This window comes from Bombina bombina, chromosome 2 (assembly GCF_027579735.1).
Source record: "Bombina bombina isolate aBomBom1 chromosome 2, aBomBom1.pri, whole genome shotgun sequence".
NCBI lineage: Eukaryota > Metazoa > Chordata > Amphibia > Anura > Bombinatoridae > Bombina > Bombina bombina.
This window is the reverse complement of record NC_069500.1, coordinates 49,679,850-49,701,581: the sequence shown is the minus strand read 5'-3', so window position 1 is coordinate 49,701,581 and position 21,732 is coordinate 49,679,850.

Sequence of the window (21,732 nt, the reverse complement as noted above, 5' to 3'; positions counted from 1 at the left end):
CTTCCTTTGCCCAGGAAGGTAGTGGCGCACGGGGACACTTACCCGTGCTTGGTGCACTCTTTGTACGGGCACCTGAAGTCTAAGGTGGTTAAGAAGATTCAGGATGGACGATATGTCACCATCTTTGAACTCTCGCTAGAGGCCTGCAGGGCTCGGGAGCGTGCCGCGGACGGCACAGGACCTAAGAAAGTTCAAAGGCCAGAAACGTTTGAGGAGTGGCAGAGGTGCTTTCGGGTGCTAGCTACTTGCTATATTGACAAGTGGCCATCGCAAGGCCATAATCTCTTCAAATATGAGGATACGATCGATGATATCTGTGCCAGATTTAAAGAGGGCACATGGCGGGAATATGATATGGCGTTTCGCAGGAAGATGGTGGGTAACCCTCTCCTGCATTTCGGGACTTAGGATCTTGACCTGTGGTCAAAGCTGGGTGTGGAAGGGGGTGCGTTAGGCTCCCCTGTTCCTCGCCAAGGTCCTAATAGATTGGCGCCGAAACAAAAGAGGAGCGGCAGGGAATGCTGGAAGTTCCAGGATAAGCAATGTGACAGAGGGGGCTGGCTGCTCCTTTCGTCACATCTGCAAATTCTGTAGCAGTCCACACCCAGGGGCAGATTGTAGCAAGCGCAGGGAGTCTGGGGCAGATAAGCCTTCCCCCAGAGGGGGCCCTGGATACAAGGGCCCCAACCCCTCTTAGAGCGGAAGTCATGGAGCCTTGGCTGGCTCAGTACCCCGATCGGAGGGCAGCGCATTTGCTCTGGTCGGGGTTGCGGGAGGGGTTCTATATTCCGGTAGAAGGGGCCGTGCGGGGTTCTGTAATACACAGAAACCTCAAGTCAGCTTACGAATTCCCGGGTGTGGTTCGGGAGAAGCTGGGTAAGGAAGTTGCCTTAGGGAGAGTGGTTGGCCCATTCTGGGATAAGCCACTGGCGGATTTGGTGGTGTCTCCATTGGGGGTGGTCCCCAAGAAGGACACAGGCAAGTTCAGGCTCATTCATCATTTGTCTTTCCCGAGAGGGGGGTCAATGAATGATGCCATTGACCCTGAAGCGAGTTCAGTGCATTACCAGTCCTTTGATGACGCGCTCGGGATTGTCAGGGGCAAAGGGGCGAGGGCCTTAATGGCGAAACTGGACATAGAGTCAGCGTTTCGTTTACTCCCCCTGCACCCGTCGGCCTTCAGGCTTATGGGCATGAAGGTGGATGGGGCATTCTATGTGGATAAATGTCTTCCCATGGGATGCTCGCTTTCATGTGCACTGTTCGAATGCTTTAGTTACTTTTTGCATTGGGTAGTGCAGTGGGAGTCTGGGGGTGGGGCCGTGGCTCACTACCTGGACGACTTTTTGCTGGTGGGTGAGGCAGATTCGGAGAAATGCGCACACATGATGGTGGTCATGCAAGAAATGATGGGTTGATTTGGGGTGCCTCTTGCTGATGACAAGACACAGGGCCCCTGTACGCGCCTCACTTTCCTCGGTATCGAAATCGATACCGCGGCTGGGGTTTGTAGATTGCCACAAGACAAGGTCGACCGCCTATTGCAGGTGGTTTTGTCAGTGCGTAAAGCCAGCTCTATCTCTCTTAAAGAGTTGCAGTCTTTGTTGGGACTGCTGAACTTTGCTGGCAGGGCTATACCCATGGGGAGCGTATTTAACAGGCGTTTGGAGAGTCGGCTGCAGGGCCCTAACGCACGGCGCTCGAGGATAGATGTGTCCGCAGAGATGAGTGATGACCTCAGCGTCTGGGAGGAATTTCTAAAGAAATTTAACGGGGTTTGCCTATGGAGGGAAGGCCCTATTTCCAATCAAGTGTTGCACCTATTTACGGATGCGGCAGGGGGCTTCGGTTATGGGGCTTACCTTGCGGGCGAATGGAGCGCGGCTCCATGGCCTGAGGACTGGGTTTCGGCTGGTTTAACAAAAAACCTAACTTTATTGGAACTTTTTCCGATCATAGTAGCAATAGAACTATGGGGGCAGCAGCTGGCAAATCGGGCGGTGTTTTTTTGGTCAGACAACATGAGTGTTGTTTATGCCATAAACCGGTTTTCGGCTTCGTCACCCAGGGTGGTCACGTATCTGCGACACCTGGTGTTGCGCTGCTTGCATTTGAATATACGATTCACGGCACGGCATGTCCCGGGGGTGCACAACATCATAGCCGATGCTCTTTCCAGATTTCAGTGGGCTCAGTTTAGGAGGGTTGCGCCATTGGCAGCAAGCACAGGTCTAATTTGCCCTCAATTTCTTTGGCAGATGGCGGGGGTTGGGAGAGTGTCCTTCCCCTAGTACGGGCATCCTTGGCACCTAAGACTTGGTGTGCTTACGAGAAACACTGGAGATCGTGGGTCTGCTTCACCGACCAGCAAGGGTTCTCCGTGCAGAGGGCTACGCAGGTACAGGTGCTGGAATGGCTAGCGGGGTTACATAAGCAGGGTGTCTCTAGGCTGTCGGCGCAGAGTAGGCTAACAGCCGTCTCTTTCTTTAATAAGTCACTCGGCATAATGGATTTCTCGCGGTCATTCCTGGTGAAGCAGGTAATGAAAGGATGGGGTCGGTTGTCCCCTCGAGTGAACGATTGCAGGGAGCCTATCACATCTTTACGGTTGAAGGCATTGGTGGGCACTCTGCGGTCGGCGTGCGCTTCAAAGTTTGAGGCTTTGTTATTTAGGACAGCATTATCAATTGCTCTAGCGGGGGCTTTGAGGATTGGTGAAGTGGCCAAGGGTGGGATACAATGGGAGCATGTTCGGCCGTCAGAGGATGGTCTGTTGCTCCTTGTACCTAAGTCTAAAACGGATCCTCTAGGTAGGGGTGCATGGCTCCCTTTGAGGAAGCATGATTTTCCTGAGTGCTGCCCGGTTCGGAACTATGAGGCTTATTGTGCGGTTCGGCCGAAAGGTTTTCGGCAGCTCCTTATCCACGAAGATGGCTCCGCCTTATCTTTATACCAATTTAAGAAGGTTCTATCCTTGGCAGCATCCGCTGCTGGGCTGGATCCTTCGTGAATTGCCCCCCATTCATTCCGGATCGGGGCGGCTACTAGCATCGCTAGCAGTGGGGTGTCGGAGGCAGGCATCAAGAGTTTGGGGCGCTGGAAATCGGGGAGATTTAAGTCATACATTTGCCCCCTGGAGGGTGAGTCTTGTTAAGTTTTGGGAATTGTTGTTTTTCCTACTCCTTGTAGTTGGTTCAGTTGTGTATCTGTGTTTGCAGGTAGGGCTGCGCCCACGAAATGTGTCTGGATAGTGGGTCATTCCTTTGTGCACTGGGCGTCCATCAGGGCGTTGCAGCGGCTGGATGGACAGCAATTGGGGATTTCAAGATCCAGAGCTAGTGTGCGGTGGCTAGGGCGCAGAGGGTTAACCTGGGAAGAATTACCTGCTTTGCTCCAGGATGCACATAGGAGGTGAGGTCAGCCCCATATCATTGTTTTGCATCTGGGGGGGAACGACATGGGGTCGGTTCCTGTATTGGACTTGATCAGGAGGATGGCTTCAGATGTCCGCTGGGTGTGTGCTTGGCTCGCTGATGTCAGGATTGGTTGGTCCAACGTGGTTGCACGACTGCGTTGGCGATACATTGTGAATCAGAGGGCTGCATACAATGTTAGGAAGAAGCTTAACAGGGAGATGGGGAGAACGGTCACGGCGTCAGGTGGTTTTGCCATTAGGCATGATGCAATAACGGCTGACAATAAGGCTCTTTACCGCAAGGACGGCGTTCACCTCACGGAAGAGGGTCTGGACATATTTCTAGCTGACATTCGCAAAGCACTTTTATTGTTTGTTTAGTTGTTTAGTTTATAAAAAAAAAAAAAAAAAGAGAATTCTGGTTAGGTATATTTATATGTTGTATAGGAGCTAGTCAGTTGTGGCGGCAAGAGGTTGACTCTTGTGGCGGTCGGTCAGGGCCTAGAGAGCGGGCAGGGGGTGAGATGAGTGATGTCATGGGATGGGGGAGGTGACACCCACTAGGTGCCGACCTAGGGGTTGCTCCCCCTACGAATCTTAGGCAAATACCTCTATAGCTTACAGCTCTCTCTCCCTGCCAATTGGGCGTGGCAGCCTGCCACATTGCAAACACCGTGTAGGGCCCTGGCCGTCTGTCAGTAAGGGTTAATTTAGCTAGTCTTGGCCGCCACCAGCGAAGAACTAATATAGTTCGTTATATATCTATTTAAGTTGCCTATTTGGCATAGTTGAATAAGCCTAGTTTTAAAGGCTTATTGTTATTAATAAATGTGACCGTGACCGGTCTTTAGCCCATATAACTTGTTGTCAAGTGTCTTTATTTATTCAATTTGTTGGTACAAGAAAGACGTAATAGGAGGTTTATCCCTTATGGAAGTGGAGGGCCCTCTAGTGGGCCTGTAGCAAAATTAAGGGATAACTGAGTTGAAGTCTGGAAGGTACTAGATGTTACAATGTTGCATGTAGGGGGGGCGGTGTTTCTGCTTACCTTTATAGGTCCTGGCTGCAGTGGATCCGGCCCTCTTTTCTTCCTGGTTCCAGACTTCAAGCAAGTTTTCCCCGCCCGCCTGGCCCTGGAAGGAGAAGTGGCGGCGTTAGGTAGGGTTAGGGACTTATCCCCTGGCATGGGTAGGTTTAATTGAACTAGTTCAATAAGCCCAGGGGTGTAATTTAGTCTTCCACCCACCTAGAGCATGTTTTTACGACTCGTTCTGGGGGGGATTGTCTTACTGGGCTGGTTGTATGCCCCAGCTGGCGGTCGGTCAGGGCCTAGAGAGTGGGCAGGGAGCGAGATGAGTGATGTCATGGGATGGGGGAGGTGACACCCACTAGGTGCCGACCTAGGGGTTGCTCCCCCCTATGAATCTTAGGCAAATACCTCTATAGCTTACAGCTCTCTCTTCCTGCCAATTGGGCGTGGCAGCCTGCCACATTGCAAACACCGTGTAGGGCCCTGGCCGTCTGTCAGTAAGGGTTAATTTAGCTAGTCTTGGCCGCCACCAGCGAAGAACTAATATAGTTCGTTATATATCTATTTAAGTTGCCTATTTGGCATAGTTGAATAAGCCTAGTTTTAAAGGCTTATTGTTATTAATAAATGTGACTGTGACCGGTCTTTAGCCCATATAACCTGTTGTCAAGTGTCTTTATTTATTCAATTTGTTGGTACAAGAAAGACGTAATAGGAGGTTTATCCCTTATGCAGCAACTCCTATTATTTCTCTAATAGCAACTTCTATTCTTGTTAGATATTTCTTAGAAACTGCAGCAGCCATTGACAAAATGACAGCTTGTACTTGTGTACTCAGGCTATTATTTTTAGCATTTCAGAAATTGAGTGTATTGATTAGGTTAACTTGATTTTAAATTTTTACTAGCCTTAGCTGATTTAATACATGAGATTAGTATGTTACAAATTTAAACCTGCTTCTAGCTTCTATATATCTAAGAGTAGCTCCTTATATTCATTAACTAGCTTGTTACTTATATGTATTTAAAGTCAGTACCTTATTCACCCAAGCTAGCTTTCTCTTGAAATGTGTATATTAGTAATATCTCATACCTTTAAGCAAGTGTTTAGACAATATAAACATAAGATCAGTGCCTCTTGTCTCTAAGTGAACCATGAATTTGCCTAAAAAAATTATCTGTATATGTATTTATCTTATCTACAATATATTACTATGTTCTAATTTTATAGTTAGAGATATATGTGCTAAGATCCAAAAGATTTGCTAGTTCCCCTATTATCCTTGATGGGTTGTGAATATATATTTGGAGGTCCAAAAGTGACCTCTGTTTTTTTTTTTTTAGCGGGGATGACTTTTCTGTACAGTTTTATGTTTTTGTTGGGGAGGATTAAAATATATGACAAAAGTATTGTGTGATGATAATTATGTTTTAATTTTACTACAGACATTTGTACTATATTCTGTACTAAAGATCTTATTTCAGTTTGTCACATTACTGTAATTGACTAGCTACTATCTGTAATATTTGTCTTGAAGCGCCAATATATTTTTTTTTTTTTAAATGTCCAACACACATCACAGCTTTAAACCTGACTGTCTTGCTGTAACTCCTCCCACCAAACACTGGTGGACCACTTTTTACAAGTTCCATCACTCCTATTTCCTGGAAAGTCCGGGGGGAAATGTTTGGCAGTATATTCTTGTAAGATTCTTGGGGATCTGACTAGGAGGGATTTTATCCTTCCTTAGAGGGGCATCATTAATATATACACATCAGAAATAATTACTGCTTTGAAAAAGACTGCATACAAAATAAATGTTTTAAAATAAACTGTTGTTTTGTTAGCAAAAGCTGTCCTAATTTGTAGTTAAGAGACACAGTCCTCGAAGACCCTTTTGAGTTTTGATATTCCTATCTTCTTTGTTTTGGACATTTATGGACTGGTATAAATCTAAATAATAATATAAATAATTCTGCATACATTAAGTCATAGGAGTTCCAGGTATTTAAACCTCATGGAGTTTCTCTGAGCTTGGAAAAATAAGAATTTTCATATTGAAATTACAGTAAAAGTTGGCAAAATTAATAATGTACATTTCTTTTTTCACTACACATAATTATATTTCAAATGTACTGTTCATTAAAAGAGCAAAAACTCTTTTTTTTTTTATTATATTATTTTGGATCTTATATTTTTTTCAGCTACCAGTTTAAAATAAATAATCTTTAATGTAACTAAACATATCTGTTTTGTGCTGTATTTCTGTGTGCTAATAAACAAACACATGAGACAAAACTGTATAAATTAGTCAAACACATATTGTCACATAGGTCACGTAAAACAATTTATATACACATACTCCATAGTCAATTATAAACAGGTGCTAAATTTAAGTAGTTGGATTAAACCAAAATAAAGAAAAGAGGGGGCGGAGTTAGCTGCTGAAGCGGATGGTCGCATTTTTTTGAGCTCCCGGCTCTGGATATACTAAAGGGACTTTTAAACTTTATTTTTTGGCTCTAAGTTTACTTAAAGACGATCCCCACTCATATATACTTCTCAGGCATGAGCCCGGGAGCTTATTGAGGCTTTGTTACCATCTGTTTACTGGATAAAGTATGGAGCAAGCTAGTCTCCCGAGAACTTCAAGATGGTGCTGAACTTTTGGGAAAAAGAAGTCGCAGCCCTAATAGATAACCACTTCAGCAACTTAATACAGGTACTCGCAGAGGCTTTTGGGCAAGCTCCGTCAGCTTCCGCACACTTAGATCACTTAGGGAGGCTATGCAGTCTGCATGAGGATAACACCCACATTTGCCCCAAAACATCTGTGTCCGAGACTACACACAATAACTTCACACACGATGAAGGGGCCCTCCCTGTACAAGACACCCAGCTATTGGCCGCTACTACAGTCACTACTTTAGGCTTTACCATGCCTGAATATGTGCAGTAGTTTTCCCAACCGCTGATCTCTAACAGATTTGCACTGATGCCGGATCCCAGCTCGGATTTGCTGCGTGATGATCTTCTCTTTCCGCCTGCTTTCTCCCCGGTCTGGGAGTTGTGTAGTGGTGTGGTCCCGATGAGTGTCTGCGTCACTGTGGCTATGATCACCGACTTGGCCTTGGAACTGGTGGGTGACGGTGGTCCCCATCTGAGACTGCAGTTTGTGTCTTGTGTCCTACATCTCCTAGCTGATCTGGAGGAGCCCTGGAGTCTTGGGAGACGTGCTACTGTGAAGTCTAAAACCGGAGTAGGCTAAAATGTCTCTGTCCTATTGTCCAGATTGCAATGTCCGAGTTTGATTGGCACTTCCCTATCTGAGTACTGGACCCACTCCTAGTGTTATATGTGGATTGCATGGATTTAAAGCATTCTTAATAGCCGATCAATGGAGAGACTTTATACTACAGATTGTCAGTGGGTTACAACTGTTATGTTTCATAATTAATATTCATTGCATTTTCAAGTTATGTTTGGGTTTCATTTTTTGTGCACTTGATCTTTATATTATAGCTAGGCTATCTGTTGTATCAAATATTGGAGATATTAGAAAATTATAGAGACTTGAAGTAAATAATTTTGTTTTATGTGTTTCTAAGACATATGTTATCTGAGGCATTTACAAACATATATTTCATAGTAGGACAAGGATTCAAAACATACTAGCGCGATAGGAGCTGTAATTACTGCTTGTCACCACCTGAGGGGAGTCAAAGCTTAGCCTCAAATAGATTTATACAGTTCTCATGTGATCCTGCTAAATTGCTTAAATTTCCCTCAGTCCTTGGATAGAGGTCACATTATTAATAACTACCCCAGTTGAATGAGCATATTCAGAGCAATGTGGGCTTTGCTGTATCCTTTAGGCTTACTTATTGTGCAGCGCTTATGCCCATTGTGAATAGAACTTATAAATAATGATATAAAAACTATATTTTATTATCCTGGATTTGCTGTGATGGTTTCCTTGGGTTGGTCTTAGTGCATGCAAATGAGCACATGGATGCTAATTTCACCTCACTTAGCTCATTTCCCAACATACTATTGCATAGACAAAAGGGAATTCCCTTGAACCTTCCACATAGCTGACTACCATATGTACCACGCCAACGTATACCTTTGGTTGTGAGCCAGCCTCACAGAGTTTTCTCTGTTATTCCCCATTTAGGGTGCAGACTCCTGTTTATTGGTAGTGTTTTCCTGCTGATGGGTGTAGGGCCCGCACCCAGACGACAGGATTTACTTATAATACAGATGTTTTTGTGTTTGTTATGAGGGCTGTTGTAGCTGTATATTGGGGTTCTATTCATTTAGAATGTATTTATTTCAAATTCCTGGGTGGTATTTTGTGTGGTAGTCTTCCAGATGTTTGTTAACAATTTTATGGAAATTACTCAAAAATTAATAGCATTTGTATGTGTGACCAGCTTGGTACTCTTTTAGTGGTGACAGGTCAAATGAGGGCTAATGTTGTTATAGTCCCAATAATTTATAATTTATATTAGCTAACCCATAATGATACTTTATCAGGTAGGCTTTTATATTCACAAAAGTGCTAGATAGGTGGATTTTAGGCATTCCACGCATCCGAGGGTCCTCGTAAATACTTATCTAAATATGCCATAATAAACTAGTTATAGTCTCTTATGTCTCTGGACACAGTAAGCTCCATGTCTTATCGCACAATTAGTCTCCCCCCCTTTCCTTTCCCTTCCCTTTTTCTTTCCCTCCCCCCCTCCCCCCCTATAAAACTCTAAAGTACTCTGGTACTTCCCAGTAGTTTCTCCTGCGGTTTCCCTTGTACTATACTGCACTTTTTTCCCTTTTTATATTAAGTTTTTATATATGCTTCAAAAATATTTCTTTAGATATTTTATATATTGGTACATAAAGAGTCTAATTCAATGGTTGACAATTCTTGCATATTCATCAATACTCTTTTATACCTTGACATTGGAGCTTTCTTTAATATGCTAAACAATTTCAATTTAACTTCTTATTAGCTATTTGTAATGTTTTCTATGCAACAAAACAGAAAATTTGAGGTTTATTTCAATATATCTGTGATGTAACAGAACTGTTTATTTTGTGATTGATATGTTCTCTCTATTTTAGTACCTATATTTGACATCTGCAACTCAGTTGTGCCTAGATTTCAGCTTTATGGTTTCTTTTTTACTATGGGCCTCAATCTGATATTTATGCTATATACCACTCTGGGCCAATTTATGTTCCTTATGCAATGAGATAGATACTGTGATGTTTATTTCTACTATTCTAGCACAACTGCGATATAACAGAACTGTTTATTTATTTTATGAGTTATATGTTCTGTCTTGATGTCTGTATATGACTTTTGCAATTTAATTTGTCTGTTATTTTATATATTTAACCTCAATAAAAATTATTAAAACAAAAAATAAATAAAGAATAGCTATAAATAGAAAATATTAATTTAACAAAGATTTGATCAACATTTCAAATGAATTACTAAAAATCACAGTAGTTATTACAATCATTTGGGAATAATGCCCCTATTTGCTAATCAGCAGGAGGACAGAGTTTTTTAGCCAGGAACCTGTCTGTCTGCATTTGTGACACAAGTATCCCCTGCTCTCACTTAACCAATTGCATTAGAGCACATCATATTAATCGCCCCCAAATGAATAATGGGTCAGGGGTGATTTAATTCTACCACCTCTGAAGTGACAACGAGGTTAGGAAATAGTGCATTTAAATACTGCCTATCATAGACATGGTAAACATAAGAATGCAGGGCCACTTCAGTTTATGATAGATTTTATTTATGTAATTATTTATTGTGCAATCTAACGGCTAGATTTAGAGTTCTGCGGCCAAAGGGGTGCGTTAGCTACGCTGGCTTTTTTTCTCCCGCACCTTTTAAATACCGCTGGTATTTAGAGTTCACAGAAGGGCTGCGTTAGGCTCCAAAAAGGGAGCGTAGAGCATAATTTACCACCACTTCAACTCTAGATACCAGCGTTGCTTACGGACGCGGCCAACTTCAAAAACGTGCTCGTGCACGATTCCCCCATAGGAAACAATGGGGCTGTTTGAGCTGAAAAAAAACCTAACACCTGCAAAAAAGCAGCGTTCAGCTCCTAACGCAGCTACATTGTTTCCTATGGGGAAACACTTCCTAAGTCTGCACCTAGCACCCTAACATGTACCCCGAGTCTAAACACCCCTAACCTTACACTTATTAACCCCTAATGTGATGCCCCCGCTATCGCTGACCCCTGCATATTATTATTAACCCCTAATCTGCCGCTCCGTACACCGCTGCCAGCTACGTTATCCCTATGTACCCCTAATCTGCTGCCCCTAACATCGCCGACCACTATGTTATATTTATTAACCCCTATTCTGCCGCCCCCGCTATCGCTGACACCTGCACATTATTATTAACCCCTAATCTGCCACTCCGTACACCGCCGCAACCTACATTATACCTATGTACCCCTAATCTGCTGCCCCTAACACCGCCGACCCCTATATTATATTTATTAATCCCTAATCTGCCCCCCACAACGTCGCCTCCACCTACCTACAATAATTAACCCCTAATCTGCCGACCGGATCTCACCGCTACTAAAATAAATGTATTAACCCCTAAAGCTAAGTCTAACTCTAACCCTAACACCTCCCTAACTTAAATATAATTTAAATCTAAAGAAATAAATTAACTATTACTAAATAAATTATTCCTATTTAAAGCTAAATACTTACCTGTAAAATAAATCCTAATATAGCTACAATATAAATTATAATTATATTGTAGCTATTTTAGGATTAATATTTATTTTACAGGCAACTTTGTAATTATATTAACCAGGTACAATAGCTATTAAATAGTTAATAACTATTTAATAGTTACCTAGTTAAAATAATTACAAAATTACCTGTAAAATAAATCCTAACCTAAGTTACAATTAAACCTAACACTACACTAGCAATAAATTAATTAAATACAATACCTACAATTATCTACAATTAAACCTAACACTACACTATCAATAAATTAATTAAATACAATACCTACAAATAAATACAATGAAATAAACTAACTAAAGTACAAAAAATAAAAAAGAACTAAGTTACAAAAAATAAAAAAATATTTACAAACATTAGAAAAATATTACAACAATTTGAAACTAATTACACCTACTCTAAGCCCCCTAATAAAATAACAAAGCCCCCCAAAATAAAAAAATGCCCTACCCTATTCTAAATTAAAAAAGTTCAAAGCTCTTTTACCTTACCAGCCCTGAAAAGGGCCCTTTGCGGGGCATGCCCCAAAGAATTCAGCTCTTTTGCCTGTAAAAAAACATACAATACCCCCCCAACATTACAACCCACCACCCACATACCCCTAATCTAACCCAAACCCCCCTTAAATAAACCTAACACTAAGCCCCTGAAGATCTTCCTACCTTATCTTCACCACGCCGGGTTCACCGATCGATCCAGAAGAGCTCCTCCGATGTCTTGATCCAAGCCCAAGCGGGGGGCTGAAGATGTCCATGATCCGACTGAAGTCTTCATCCAAGCGGGAGCTGAAGAGGTCCATGATCCGGCTGAAGTCTTCTATCAAGCGGCATCTTCAATCTTCTTTCTTCCGGATCCATGTTCATCCCACCGACGCGGAACATCCATCTTCACCGACGACTTCCAGACGAATGACGGTTCCTTTAAGGGACGTCATCCAAGATGGCGTCCCTCGAATTCCGATTGGCTAATAGGATTCTATCAGCCAATCGGAATTAAGGTAAGAAAATTCTGATTGGCTGATGGAATCAGCCAATCAGAATCAAGTTCAATCTGATTGGCTGATCAGATCAGCCAATCAGATTGAGCTCGCATTCTATTGGCTGATCGGAATAGCCAATAGAATGCAAGCTCAATCTGATTGGCTGATCGTATTAGCCAATCGGATTGAACTTGATTCTGATTGGCTGATTCCATCAGCCAATCAGAATTTTCCTACCTTAATTCCGATTGGCTGATAGAATCCTATTAGCCAATCGGAATTCGAGGGACACCATATTGGATGACGTCCCTTAAAGGAACCGTCATTCGTCGGGAAGTCGTCGGTGAAGATGGATGTTCCGCATCGGCGGGATGAACATGGATCCGGAAGAAAGATGATTGAAGATGCCGCTTGATAGAAGACTTCAGCCGGATCATGGACCTCTTCAGCTCCCGCTTGGATGAAGACTTCAGTCAGTTCATGGACATCTTCAGCCCCCCGCTTGGGCTTGGATCAAGACATCAGAGGAGCTCTTCTGGATCGATCGGTGAACCCGGCGTGGTGAAGATAAGGTAGGAAGATCTTCAGGGGCTTAGTGTTAGGTTTATTTAAGGGGGGTTTGGGTTAGATTAGGGGTATGTGGGTGGTGGGTTGTAATGTTGGGGGAGGTATTGTATGGTTTTTTTTACATGCAAAAGAGCTGAATTGTTTGGGGCATGCCCCCCAAAGGGCCCTTTTCAGGGCTGGTAAGGTAAAAGAGCTTTGAACTTTTTTAATTTAGAATAGGGTAGGGCATTTTTTTATTTTGGGGGGCTTTGTTATTTTATTAGGGGGCTTAGAGTAGGTGTAATTAGTTTAAAATTGTTGTAATATTTTTCTAATGTTTGTAAATATTTTTTTATTTTTTGTAACTTAGTTCTTTTTTATTTTTTGTACTTTAGTTAGTTTATTTCATTGTATTTATTTGTAGGTATTGTATTTAATTAATTTATTGATAGTGTAGTGTTAAGTTTAATTGTAGATAATTGTAGGTATTTTATTTAATTAATTTATTGATAGTGTAGTGTTAGGTTTAATTGTAACTTAGGTTAGGATTTATTTTACAGGTAATTTTGTAATTATTTTAACTAGGTAACTATTAAATAGTTATTAACTATTTAATAGCTATTGTACCTGGTTAATATAATTACAAAGTTGCCTGTAAAATAAATATTAATCCTAAAATAGCTACAATATAATTATAATTTATATTGTAGCTATATTAGGGTTTATTTTACAGGTAAGTATTTAGCTTTAAATAGGAATAATTTATTTAATAATAGTTAATTTATTTCGTTAGATTTAAATTATATTTAAGTTAGGGGGGTGTTAGGGTTAGAGTTAGACTTTGCTTTAGGGGTTAATACATTTATTATAGTAGCGGTGAGATCCAGTCGGCAGATTAGGGGATAATTATTGTAGGTAGGTGGAGGCAACGTTGGGGGCAGCAGATTAGGGGTTAATAAATATAATATAGGGGTCGGCTGTGTTAGAGGCAGCAGATTAGGGGTACATAGGGATAATGTAGGTTGCGGCGGTGTACGGAGCGGCAGATTAGGGGTTAAAAAAATATGCAGGTGTCAGCGATAGCGGGGGCGGCAGATTAGGGGTTAATAAATATAATATAGGGGTCGGCGATGTTAAGGGCAGCAGATTAGGGGTACATAGGGATAATGTAGCTGGCGGCGGTGTATGGAGCGGCAGATTAGGGGTTAAAAAAATTTAATAGAGTGGCGGCGATGTGGGGGGACCTCGGTTTAGGGGTACATAGGTAGTTTATGGGTGTTAATGTACTTTAGAGCACAGTAGTTAAGAGCTTTATGAACCAGCGTTAGCCCAGAAAGCTCTTAACTACTGACTTTTTTCTGCGGCTGGAGTTTTGTCGTTTGATTTCTAACGCTCACTTCAGCCACAACTCTAAATATCGGCATTAGAAAGATCCCATTGAAAAGATAGGATACGCAAATGGCGTAGGGGGATCTGCGGTATGGGAAAGTCGCGGCTGCAAAGTGAGCGTTAGACCCTTTCCTGACTGACTCCAAATACCAGCGGGTGATAAAAACCAGCGTTAGGAGCCTCTAACTCTGGTTTTGACGGCTACCACCCAACTCTAAATCTAGGCCTTAATAAAACCCTGTAAAATAATTTTTCAAGTTTTTAATAGTTCTACCAAAACATTGTACCTAACTATCAATTTCACTTAATCTATTTTTTTTATAAAGAACATATGACTCCAAAAATAGTATAAAGATCTAACCTTGCATATGCGTTTGAGCAATATATTGTTATTCAGCTGCGTTGGTTATAAAGATAGTGAAATAATGTTATGCTATATTATGACCAACAAATCTACATCCATTTGCCAGCATTTCAACTACTTTATAATCAGGGATTGTAGTGTTCAGATTATAAAGAGTAAGTTCCTACAGTTTAAATAGTTGATCTTGCAAGATTATGCATTAAAGCAGTAGTCTTCATTTAATAGGTTTTGGGTGAACATGACATATGAAAGAGGAAAGCTCCCATGTATTTGTGAATATGCTTGTTATTTACATATACATGTGAGTTTAGGTAGTAAAACTGAACAATGGAATCTGAATTGAATTCACACAAGGTTATTTTAATAATAAACATCTGCATTTCAGTCTTGAATAGAATTTTTTTTTTTTAAATATAGGTACCCCTCAGTTTACACCAGTGTTAGGTTCCAGGAGGAATGGTTGTAAATCGCAACTGTTGTAAATGTCAAACCCAGTTTATAATTTAAGTCAATGGGAAGTGAGGGAGTTAGGTTCCAGGCCCCTCTCAAAATTGTCATAAGTAACACCTAATACATTATTTTTAAAGCTTTGAAATGAAGACTTTAAATGCTAAACAGCATTATAAACCTAATAATATAGATTGTATCATCATCAAACTAAATTTAATTAACAAAAACATTTGCTAAACATCACCTAATAAAATAATTACACAACAGCCTGCACCATCATCAAACTAAGTTTAATGAACAAAAACATTTGCTAACAGCACCTTATTAAATAATCACACAACAGACTGCATCATCATCAAATTAAGTTTAATAAACAAAAACATTTTTTTACTTGCATTTTTCTGCAATCAATACTCTGCATTGATAGCATGTTAGATAATATTGGGTCTGCACCTATTCTATGCATTTCAATCTGCAGTGATTAATAAGCAGTTAGGCACCCTCATCTCAAGCAGCTGGACAGGAAGATAATAGGGAAGTGGCTGCTAAATTTTGCTCGATAGATCTGGTCTGATCTGTGTACACAGATCAATTTAAGGCTGTTAAGTTGCATAACTTTGCTGCAAAACAAGTGGACAGCTCCACCTACTGGCTATTTTAATTAGTGCATTGCTTTCCAAAAGCTTTTCAATAGCAGTCACATGACTGAAAAAAAGGTTGTTATTCTGAAACGGCGCAAATTGAACCGGCATAAATCGAGGGCCACCTGTATATTTTTATTAGCAGACATGTTTCACTATTAGAAATTACAAAATAAAACCAAAATTCAAAATGAATATAGGATGATTGACAGCCCCTGCTAAGGGCCTATCGACTGCCAGTGAGCAGGGGGTGGCATTGCACCAGCATTTCTGGTGAAATGATTTTTCAATGATAAATGAGGACAGTGGATCATGTCCACTCGACATTTGATAAATGGAGACCAAAGTCTTAAGTGCTGGCACTAAACAAAACTTTTATAGTTTTTAAAGCTGTTATTGAAAAGCTCTTTTTAAAACATCAAAAAATGACCTTAAGTGTCAGGTGACTTACTGCAGTGGTGGATACAGAGGATGTTGCAACCCATGTTGAGTAAAGTAAAAGCTACGTAAATGGGAATATTATTTATTTTAGGTTAACTTTTCCTTTTAATTAGAAATAATAGAGGGGTTTCCGGAGGGAGGAGCTGTGCAGTAGCACACGCTGAGTCTGGCGTGGTGCACGGAGACTGAGCAGCCGTGTACAAACAAACTCCTGTGGCCATTTCTCCTGTTGTTGGTGCTCGACTGCATCCTAGGGAGTCGGGCGAATAAATTCTGGCCCTGGCTGGAAACCTCTGAAAGACTGTCTTTATCGGCTTCTAGTCCGAGCGGCCACCTCACTCTTAAAATAAAAACCTGGAGTAGAGAGAAAATAAACTGAAATAATATTGTTAAAAGCTGTTCCCTGAAGCCTGTGGATATACTTACTATACACCCCGTAAAGACCTAGTTGGCGGTGCTGGTGTGCACTTGGTTTGGCTTGGTTACAGTGACGCCGAGGCACTGAAGGACGCCTGGAGCAGAGCGCTTACAGAGGACCGTGCTTTGGCCAGGGAAGGAGAGTGGTACCCGTTGTGGGGTGGTTACACCTCCTAGGATTCGCTTGATGTAAAGGATTCTCCCTGGTCACGGTGTTACACTACATCAGTTAGCTGTGAAAACAGCGACACAGCAGAAGATTCGAGCCGACCAATCTAAGAGCTGCTTTGCGGTCGAGCCCTTTCAACTTACCAATGAGAAGCAGAGGTGTGTGAGGATCTTCGAGTCGGGTCGCGCCCTGCGTCCAGACGCATTGCACTTGGAGTGGCGGAGAGCAGTGTCTGGATTATTCTGGCAGAGGAGCGGCCCGTTAGGTACTAGCGGACACAATTGGTCACAGAGGAGAAGTCTAGAGTGGGATACGTAAGTTAAAATCTCCCGTTGTCTGCTTTGTTATTATTGAACTGAAAAGCCCGCTAGCTAGCGGTTGCCATTAGCTGAAGGAGAGTGGCTGACTCTCTAGCAAATAGACACAGTGATTGTATTTCTGCCTCCTGATAGAGAACAAGTAAAGGGGATATCTTTACAGTGAACTTGTTCTGTCATGTCAGTGTGGATACCGATTGGGACTCCTTTGCCCTAATAGTTCTATTCTTATATGTGAGACTTTCGTATTGCTAGTAAAAAGCACTCTACAGAACTCTAGATTGCCGCATAGAAGCGGAGGACAATATTAGAAATTACGAAAGTGGCTAATCTTATGTTGGAATAAAGAATTTAGGGGATAGTTAATATGCCTAATTTTGTAATAACCTGCTAAAATAAGTCTGGTTAAATTCTATCACGCATAGGGAGACCCTGAATCTGTTAAATTGGGGTTGTTTGCTTGTACTTATATAGTAATGAGTAATAAGGTTGGTTATAGGTACTGTGTATTTTTCTAATTTCTCATATATTATCTGTATACTTTCTGGCTTATATAGAAGCCAACAATTAGATCCAGGTAATTAAACTGGGCGTATAAGCTAGTACTGAAGTGTTATACAAGCACTTATAAAACTGAGACAAAACTGAGCTATAAGGGAGCTGTTAAAAGCCCTGTATTTTCTACCTGAAGGAGACAAGCTCATAGAAATATATAAAAATAGCTAATACCAACTGGATAGGGTAGTGGAGATTTTCAGGCTCTTCGCACCACTTTGCACCATTAAGCACTATGTAGTAACACTAGTATAATTGTTATACATAAAGGCCTAGATTTGGAGTTCGGCGGTAGCCGTCAAAACCAGCGTTAGAGGCTCCTAACGCTGGTTTTGGCCGCCCGCTGGTATTTGGAGTCAGTGATTAAAGGGTCTAACGCTCACTTTGCAGCCGCGACTTTTCCATATCGCAGATCCCCCTACGCCATTTGCGTATCCTATCTTTTCAATGGGATCTTTCTAACGCCGGTATTTAGAGTCGTTTCTGAAGTGAGCGTTAGAGCTCTAACGACAAAATTCCAGCCGCCTGAAAATAGCAGGAGTTAAGAGCTTTCTGGCTAACGCCGGTTCATAAAGCTCTTAACTACTGTACCCTAAAGTACACTAACACCCATAAACTACCTATGTACCCCTAAACCGAGCTCCCCCCACATCGCCGCCACTCGATTAAAATTTTTAACCCCTAATCTGCCGACCGCCACCTACGTTATACTTATGTACCCCTAATCTGCTGCCCCTAACCCCTGCCGACCGCTGTATTACATTTATTAACCCCTAACCTGCCCCCCACAACGTCGCCGCCAGCTACTTAAAATAATTAACCCCTAATCTTCCGACCGCAAAGCGCCGCCACCTACGTTATCCCTATGTACCCCTAATCTGCTACCCTTAACACCGCCGACCCCTATATTATATTTATTAACCCCTAATCTGCCCCCCTCAACGTCACCGACACCTGCCTACACTTCTTAACCCCTAATCTGCCGAGCGGACCTGAGCGCTACTATAATAAAGTTATTAACCCCTAACCCGCCTCACTAACCCTATCATAAATAGTATTAACCCCTAATCTGCCCTCCCTAACATCGCCGACACCTACCTTCAATTATTAACCCCTAATCTGACGACCGGAGCTCACCGCTATTCTAATAAATTGATTAACCCCTAAAGCTAAGTCTAACCCTAACACTAACACCCCCCTAACTTAAATATAATTTACATCTAACGAAATTAATTAACTCTTATTAAATAAATGATTCCTATTTAAAGCTAAATACTTACCTGTAAAATAAATCCTAATATAGCTACAATATAAATTATAATTATATTATAGCTATTTTAGGATTAATATTTATTTTACAGGCAACTTGGTATTTATTTTAACTAGGTACAATAGCTATTAAATAGTTAAGAACTATTTAATAGCTACCTAGTTAAAATAATAACAAATTTACCTGTAAAATAAATCCTAACCTAAGATATAATTAAACCTAACACTACCCTATCAATAAAATAATTAAATAAACTACCTACAATTACCTACAATTAACCTAACACTACACTATCAATAAATTAATTAAACACAATTGCTAAAAAAAAATACAAATAAATAAACTAGCTAAAGTACAAAAAATAAAAAAGAACTAAGTTACAAAAAATAAAAAAATATTTACAAACATAAGAAAAATATTACAACAATTTTAAACTAATTACACCTACTCTAAGCCCCCTAATAAAATAACAAAGCCCCCCAAAATAAAAAATCCCCTACCCTATTCTAAATTAAAAAAGTTACAAGCTCTTTTACCTTACCAGCCCTGAACAGGGCCCTTTGCGGGGCATGCCCCAAGAATTTCAGCTCTTTTGCCTGTAAAAGAATAAATACAATACCCCCCCCCCAACATTACAACCCACCACCCACATACCCCTAATCTAACCCAAACCCCCCTTAAATAAACCTAACACTAAGCCCCTGAAGATCTTCCTACCTTGTCTTCACCATACCAGGTTCACCGATCCGTCCTGGCTCCAACATCTTCATCCAACCCAAGCGGGGGTTGGCGATCCATCATCCGGTGCTGAAGAGGTCCAGAAGAGGCTCCAAAGTCTTCCTCCTATCCGGCAAGAAGAGGACATCCGGACCGGCAAACATCTTCTCCAAGCGGCATCTTCGATCTTCTTCCATCCGGTGCGGAGCGGGTCCATCTTGAAGCAGGCGACGCGGATCCATCCTCTTCTTCCGTTGTCTCCCGACGAATGACGGTTCCTTTAAGGGACGTCATCCAAGATGGCGTCCCTCGAATTCCGATTGGCTGATAGGATTCTATCAGCCAATCGGAATTAAGGTAGGAATTTTCTGATTGGCTGATGGAATCAGCCAATCAGAATCAAGTTCAATCCGATTGGCTGATCCAATCAGCCAATCAGATTGAGCTCGCATTCTATTGGCTGATCGGAACAGCCAATAGAATGCGAGCTCAATCTGATTGGCTGATTGGATCAGCCAATCGGATTGAACTTGATTCTGATTGGCTGATTCCATCAGCCAATCAGAAAATTCCTACCTTAATTCCGATTGGCTGATAGAATCCTATCAGCCAATCGGAATTCGAGGGACGCCATCTTGGATGACGTCCCTTAAAGGAACCGTCATTCGTCGGGAGACAACGGAAGAAGAGGATGGATCCGCGTCGCCTGCTTCAAGATGGACCCGCTCCGCACCGGATGGAAGAAGATCGAAGATGCCGCTTGGAGAAGATGTTTGCCGGTCCGGATGTCCTCTTCTTGCCGGATAGGAGGAAGACTTTGGAGCCTCTTCTGGACCTCTTCAGCACCGGATGATGGATCGCCAACCCCCGCTTGGGTTGGATGAAGATCTTGGAGCCAGGACGGATCGGTGAACCTGGTATGGTGAAGACAAGGTAGGAAGATCTTCAGGGGCTTAGTGTTAGGTTTATTTAAGGGGGGTTTGGGTTAGATTAGGGGTATGTGGGTGGTGGGTTGTAATGTTGGGGGGGGGGGTATTGTATTTATTCTTTTACAGGCAAAAGAGCTGAAATTCTTGGGGCATGCCCCGCAAAGGGCCCTGTTCAGGGCTGGTAAGGTAAAAGAGCTTGTAACTTTTTTAATTTAGAATAGGGTAGGGAATTTTTTATTTTGGGGGGCTTTGTTATTTTATTAGGGGGCTTAGAGTAGGTGTAATTAGTTTAAAATTGTTGTAATATTTTTCTTATGTTTGTAAATATTTTTTTATTTTTTGTAACTTAGTTCTTTTTTATTTTTTGTACTTTAGCTAGTTTATTTAATTGTATTTATTTGTAGCAATTGTGTTTAATTAATTTATTGATAGTGTAGTGTTAGGTTAATTGTAGGTAATTGTAGGTAGTTTATTTAATTATTTTATTGATAGGGTAGTGTTAGGTTTAATTATATCTTAGGTTAGGATTTATTTTACAGGTAAATTTGTTATTATTTTAACTAGGTAGCTATTAAATAGTTCTTAACTATTTAATAGCTATTGTACCTAGTTAAAATAATTACAAAGTTGCCTGTAAAATAAATATTAATCCTAAAATAGCTACAATGTAATTATAATTTATATTGTAGCTATATTAGGATTTATTTTACAGGTAAGTATTTAGCTTTAAATAGGAATCATTTATTTAATAAGAGTTAATTAATTTCGTTAGATTTAAATTATATTTAACTTAGGGGGGTGTTAGTGTTAGGGTTAGACTTAGCTTTAGGGGTTAATACATTTATTAGAATAGCGGTGAGCTCCGCTCGGAAGATTAGGGGTTAATAATTGAAGGTAGGTGTCGGCGATGTTAGGGAGGGCAGATTAGGGGTTAATACTATTTATGATAGGGTTAGTGAGGCGGATTAGGGGTTAATAACTTTATTATAGAAGCGCTCAGGTCCGCTCGGCAGATTAGGGGTTAATAAGTGTAGGCAGGTGTCTGCGACGTTGAGGGGGGCAGATTAGGGGTTAATAAATATAATATAGGGGTCGGCGATGTTAGGGCAGCAGATTAGGGGTACATAGGGATAACGTAGGTTGCGGCGGTTTACGGAGCGGCAGATTAGGGGTTAAAAAAAATATGCAGGTGTCAGCGATAGCGGGGGCGGCAGATTAGGGGTTAATAAGTGTAAGGCTAGGGGTGTTTAGACTCGGGGTACATGTTAGAGTGTTAGGTGCAGACGTAGGAAGTGTTTCCCC